Source organism: Corvus moneduloides, chromosome 2 (genome assembly GCF_009650955.1).
Source record: "Corvus moneduloides isolate bCorMon1 chromosome 2, bCorMon1.pri, whole genome shotgun sequence".
NCBI lineage: Eukaryota > Metazoa > Chordata > Aves > Passeriformes > Corvidae > Corvus > Corvus moneduloides.
The window spans coordinates 27,586,298-27,592,704 of record NC_045477.1 but is presented as its reverse complement, the minus strand read 5'-3'; positions in this window follow the sequence as shown (position 1 = coordinate 27,592,704).

Below are 6,407 nucleotides of genomic sequence, written 5' to 3'. Positions count from 1 at the left end.
TGTGGTTTCTTTTCTCTAATTATACTCATTTATGTTCTCCTTTTCCATGGCCAGATATGTTTGTATAAGTGGATGCCATCTGCCTAAACCATGCATGGAGGGGAGGGGGCAATGGTGGCTTCAACGCCAACCTCTGGTGGCAGAGATTGTTTCTTGGAAATACCAGTGTCCCTCTGATTTCCTGTTACACTGACACTCATTGATTTTTGACAGACATGGTACAGGCAAGAGAGCTTAGCCACAGGTAACTTGAGGAACTGGAGGTGAAAAGTGTTTCAGGGCTGCCCATGGAAAGTTAAAAGAGGAGGGAGGAGGCTCCCTTGTAAAACATAATCAGGGATGACAGACCCAAGTAGAGGAGGATTAAATCCTTAGTAGGAAGAATGTCACAACACTACTGAGTATGAAAATGACAGTATGATTTTCATTATTTGATTCAAGCTGCTTTCCTGCCCTAATTTCTATCTGCTACTCTCTCTACCAAAATTCAGTTTTCCTTGTTTTCCACTTCTGCAATAACTACCTTATTTAAGCATAAGCAGGAGTCATACTGAGATAACCTAAAAGGTGCCTGTTGAGCTGGTTGGAAATTATACCCTTCTCTTGTTTAAAGATACTGTGAACTGGTGGGACAAGCAGAGAAGAAATCCTCTCTTGGTCATCTAAGTGCATGTCATGATTTCTGTTTGCATTCAGAGAGTTTGGGCTTTTGTAAGTTAGGAGTGCAGTGTAAGACAGGCCATACTGAATTCCCTTTCTTTCCCACCTTTGCCTCCTGGCTTAGTGTTGTGTTTATCCTGCACGTACCCTCAGCACACTGGGATATCTGTTGCTATGTCAGTCACAGATTACAGTAATCACTTGCCTGGGCTTTAACAGTTGTGTATATACAACATCTAAAAAGCAAGTGGGTTTGCTTTTTAAGCGTCCCTCAGGGTCCTTAAGTGATTCCATAGTCACATCCAAGGTGCTGCTAAAACCTGGAAACTCCAGTGCAATGGAAAACTCCCTTAGTGGTAATACTTGGGAGTGTTGCACCTTATGGTCTGTTCACATGGGATTGATTCAGCACTTTTCTGGTGGGTTTTGAGAAGGAAACAGCAGCAGTTTGTACAGAGCAGCTACCATGTGTCCCTCTCACCTCTTTTCACCTGGCTGTTTACAGCTGCCCTTGTCTAGTGACTTTTAGAGCCAGCACTGAATTTTCCATGCTTCTCTAACGATTTGTACAGCTTTCCACCCCCGTTAACCATCTGCTGTTTTTCACACCCATGGCATTTCCAGTGGGGCTGTTGCAGAATTGCACTTAATGGGCAGATTAAAGGTGATCAGAGCTTATTGTGGAAACCAAACTCTCAGCTTGACAGTTTTTAGATGGTTTCTGTCCCTTTAGCTCACAGATGGCTCAGAGTCATAAAACCTAAACAGTCCTTGTTAGGACTCAGTCTGCACGTTTTCCAAACGTGCAGTCATTTTCAGAAATTATTTGGCTCAGTGAAGTGTGAATGTGCCTCCAGAGCACTTGCAAAGCAGAAAGGAGATTTTGGCACTGTGCATCTTATTGTGTATATTTTTCCCTTGAAAGACTTTGCTTTAAATCTTATTTTTTACCCAAGTCTTTCAAATCTCAGTGGCAAGACAGACCTGCCTTGTGCTGCAAAGGTCCTGCATTTTCCAGTGAGTCTGAAGCTGTGACAATTTACCACTTTTATGTTTTTAATGGAGACATTTAAAAATGTGACAGTGAAAAAACCCAAATCATTGAAATGCTCAGGATCTTCATGGCTATTAAAATGTTTCATTGCTTAATTCTAATATGCAAAAAACTGCCTTAAACCAGCTGAGCTGCATTTGTTTTAGGCAATGATAAACACTGGCCTGCCCTAGTTAAGGGTGGACATAATGCTTTCCTCTGGAAGGCAGCCAGGGAGGCAGTCTGTGCATGTCATAACTGCATTTTATCATCCCTACCCAGTGTGGCCACTGCAGAATTAAAAGTTCTAATGAAGGGTTTATTTCCTCGCTTAAAGCCATCTTACACCATCTGCAGGCTCAAAAAGGGGAGTCTCTTTAGAGAAGTGTATTAGTGTAATTATGAGGGTCATTATTCACCTCAGCATGGCCCATGGTGTTACAGTGGTAGAGTGGCAGCATTGTTGTCAGTGTAACTGAGCTGTGGTGCTCAGGCACTCCTTGGCCACACCTGACAGATCCTGTGTTCTCTCGCTGGCACTGCCATTAGATGTCTTAAGTCTGACAATGGACAGGTGACTCACGGTGTCTGGGCTCACCTGTTCTCATTTGCCCAGGCTGAGTTTGTAGCAATTGCCAAGGCAGTGACAGATAAGTTACCTGGTGGCTGCTGCTCTTGTTGTGTGTTGTGCTGATTTCTCAACTGGATGCTGTTGGGAAGTGGCAAGAAGTTGTGGGCAAAGTCAGAATGTCTACAGGCCTTTGAGCCAGGGTGAATCTAAGAGTCACAGAACGGTTTGGGTTGTAAGGGACTTTAAAGATCATCTAGTTCCATCTCCCCTGCCATGGGCAGGGACACCCTTCACTAGACCATGTTGCTCAAAGCCCCATCCAACCTGGCCTTGAACATTTACAGGGATGGGGCAGTCACAGATTCTCTGGACAACCTGTTCCAGTGCCTTGTTTGCCATGTACACTTGGACCTGAACTGTTCTTTTTTTCCTGTGCTCTCCTGCTTACAAAAATCTGAGGATGAAAACAGAGCTGCTGAGTCTCTTGAACATCTCTTCCCCTGTGGTTGCCTGAACCCCTGGTTTTTTTCCTACTGCAGATGCCTCTGTTGCCTCAGCTTTGCAGAGAACGAGGCCTTCTACCCAGTGTGTCCCTGAGCACTCCTGTGGCTGCAGTGCTGCACTGGATTAGCATCCTGCTGCTGAGACCAGACACTCCATGTGAAATTAATTTAGATGGTTCTACTATTCAGCAAGCTGATACCAGCCCTTCTCCCCTGTCGAACTGAAAAACAAGAGCAAAAGGGCTTATCCCCTTTCCTTGGCCTCTCTGGGATGAATCTCCTGTTACATTTGTGACCAAGCAACCAACTAGTCCTGATCTGAAACTTGTTTGCACCTCTAAGTGTAATACTGGAATTCCTAACTATGTTGATTCTGGCTAAGTAGGAACTGATCCCGGTGGCTTCTGTTAGCAAGTGCAGTCTTGGGAGAGTAAGGGAATTGTTTCAGCTGTATTTGGGGAAGAGGGTAAGAAGAAAACTACCTGGAACAACTCAGTTTGTGATCCTCCAGTGCCAGGGAGGACTAACACCAATATATAGCCAGTACTCCTAAGGCACGTGGCCCACTGGATTATCTTCAGTCTCCCACAGGAAAGTAATAATCCCCAAGTTAGAGGGATGAACAACTGAGTGCAGAGACTATCAATGTGCAGTGTCCGGTCTCTGCACTAGGCTAAGGTGAGGATGGGGGTGAGCTGAGCCCTGAGCCATACTGGACATACTGGAGCAGGTAGAGACAAGAAAACCTGCTGCAAGGTGCTGTTTCCTTCCAAAGTGAAATGAGAGAAAGATGTTTCATACCTCTGTATTGGGATACAGAGCCTTCTTTGCTCATATGCTTAAAATTAAGGCAGTGTGTGAGGTGGTGGGGAGGGTGTTCCTCTCTGGTCCCAGGGTTGATACAGCTCCCTGCTCCAGGAGAAAGGGGGAAAGTGCTGTGTAAAGGTTAAGGACTGCAGGGATTAAAATGCTACAGCCCTGGGCCCTCTGCAGCATGGCCCCTGCCTCTTTGAGTACCAGGTGGATTTCTGATAAGCAGTCTACTACTTGATTCTACAGTCCCCCTAAAATATTTTAAATGGCAAAGCCATTCTCAATATGTGTAACTGAAAAAATGCCAAGATTCCTAATGCAATTTAGACATAGCTATGGAGGTGGTGGCTTTGCTTGGAAGGACATTATGTACAGAAACGAGGGGAAGGGGATTGTATCAGATGATCCACAGCAGCCTGTCTGCCAGCACAGCATCTGTTTTTAATCGGTCAGTCAGATCCTGTTTGAAGCCTTTCTCAGCTGTGCTTCCCTTGAAAACCAGATTCCTCATCCAGATGTGGCAGGACTGCTTGCCAGTGTGGTTAGCACAAGAGCAGCAAAACTCAAAATGTTACTGCATGCTCAACACTTTCACCAAGATGTTATGAGAAGTCCTTGCTCCAGCAAAGATGTAGGTACCAGAGCCTCTTCTCCGTCATTCCTCCCATCTACTGTAGTTTATTCCTCTCCTTTTTTGGGGGGGTTAGCAAGGAAGGTTGTTAAATTCCCAACCTTGTGCTGTGGAAGGTGTCAAAAACAGTTCCGTGTCCTCTAATACTGATGCTTCTGAGTGGGACTGGTTTTGGGAGCAGGATCTGGCTTTGTATCCAGGTAGTCAGTAATGGCAGGAGTACCCTGAGCCAGGCCCTGTGGAAATGGTCTTGATAGACTGCTCCTGGACTAGAACCAGTTCTGCACTGTGTCAGTCAGTGTGGTCCTGACACATCTCTGCCTGGTACCTGCAGATCATTTTTTGCCTGCATATGTGATTTTCAGATCCATCCACTGAAGAAGCTGTGGGCAAATGTGATGGGCTTAGTCCATTGGGAAGGTCCTTTATCTCACTGAGAACTGACGTGAATGGCAAGCAGAGGAAAGGCTAAGCATGATCATTTGCTCTTGTTGCATTGCTATTTTTCAGAAAGTGAAAGCAATTTTTAAGTAGTTGATAAGAAGAATGATTTACTCATTGACCTTTTAATGAAGCCCTGGAGTGATGTACTCAACAACTCTGTTGGGACCAACTGTGTGGCCTGTCACAGAGCAATAGGGGTCCTATGTTGTCCATCTTTTCTCAACAAATCTCCAGTGTGCCTGGTACCTTCAGGAAAGGGGATTCTGGGTATGACTGAAGAATGCTTTGGGTGAGAGGGTCTTCATGCTTGCCATAAACCTGAGCTGCTGCCCAAGCTGCAGTCCTGGCCTGGCACATGGATGCTGCATGGTCAGTGCAACTGGGCTGTAGTCTGGCCTTCTGCTTGAAGAAAGGGCTGGAGGTCAAGTTTCAGCTGTAGAGCTACTTTATCAACAGGAGCATTCACGATTGAGTCTTGGTTGTAGGTTTGGTTTCTAGCATGACACTCTAACAAACTGACCCCTACTATAAAGCAACGCCGCACAGGAGCAGACAGAAGTATTGGTATGTGAGTGTCCTGCCCTGGGGTAGGTGCTCGTCCCACAGAACAGGCCCGGTGTCTTCCATCAGTTTATTATGCTTGTTGGAGTGAAAGAGATGTTTGCAAACCCTGATTCTCATTCTCACCAGAATGTTTGTGCAGCAAGGAGCTCATAACTCATGTGTTTTAAAGGTTAATAGCAGCATCTGGCTGCTGGCACAGCTTGGACACGCTGAGGCATTGCTAATGGTCTGGCTGGAAAAGCCATTTTTACATCATCTGAACAGGTTTGCTTGTTTCCAAGTAAGATGTTACCCTGTCTGCCCAGAAAGGTGGCTTTGCTTATTGAAGACTAACACTAATGAACATCTCCACAAGAACAGGGAAGGTGCAGTGTGGCCCCTTGACTGAATTAATAGTGGTAGTAAGGGAAAGGCCTGGCTGGGGTTCATGATCTCTGCTGGTTCTCTGGCTCTTTGATCCATTGGCTTCCTCTTCACTGGACGCAAAGTGTGCAGTTTGGGGCAGGTGAATCCACAGCACTTGGAACTTGTTCTCCTCAGTAGCAACCTGCAGCAATGAGTGAAGCATAACGCAGCGGCCCTCAGAGAAGTACGCATCCTGTGTGGATTTAGGAGTTCCTAAAAGTTTTTGGGCCACCTCCTCAGCAAGCTGCAAGGTCCCAGAGATGACCTAGTAGTGGGAGGTCCCAAAAGAGAGTTGATGACCCAGCCTGGCAAGTGCTCAACTGAGAACAGAAGAGTGGAGAAAGAAACTGCAGACCCTGAGATCACCTGAATCTGCCACTGGTAGGTAAAGCCTCATAAATCCAGCCCATCCAACCTTTGGTGTCTGCCAGTGAGGGGAAAACCGAGAGAAAACTGCTGGGCATAGCTGAAACTCCCCCTGACAGTGCTCTGCATTGCAGGCCAGGAGCAATCCCCCTCTTCTGGTCCCAGTGGACTTGAGAGAGTTCTTTCAAAGGTTCTGAACAGTGCACTTCAGGAACATGAGCCTCTCTGATTTGTTATGAAAACACATCCAGGAGTTTGTACACACTGTCAGTAGGAAATATGAACTTGGTAAGAGGCTACTGAGCAGAGACCAGCTAATGGTCAACATCATGGTCTGAATGATAATATTGAACAAGGATTTTTCTAAGGCCAGAGCCATAAAAGAGAGAGCACTAAGCAGAAAAGCAGCTCTTTTAT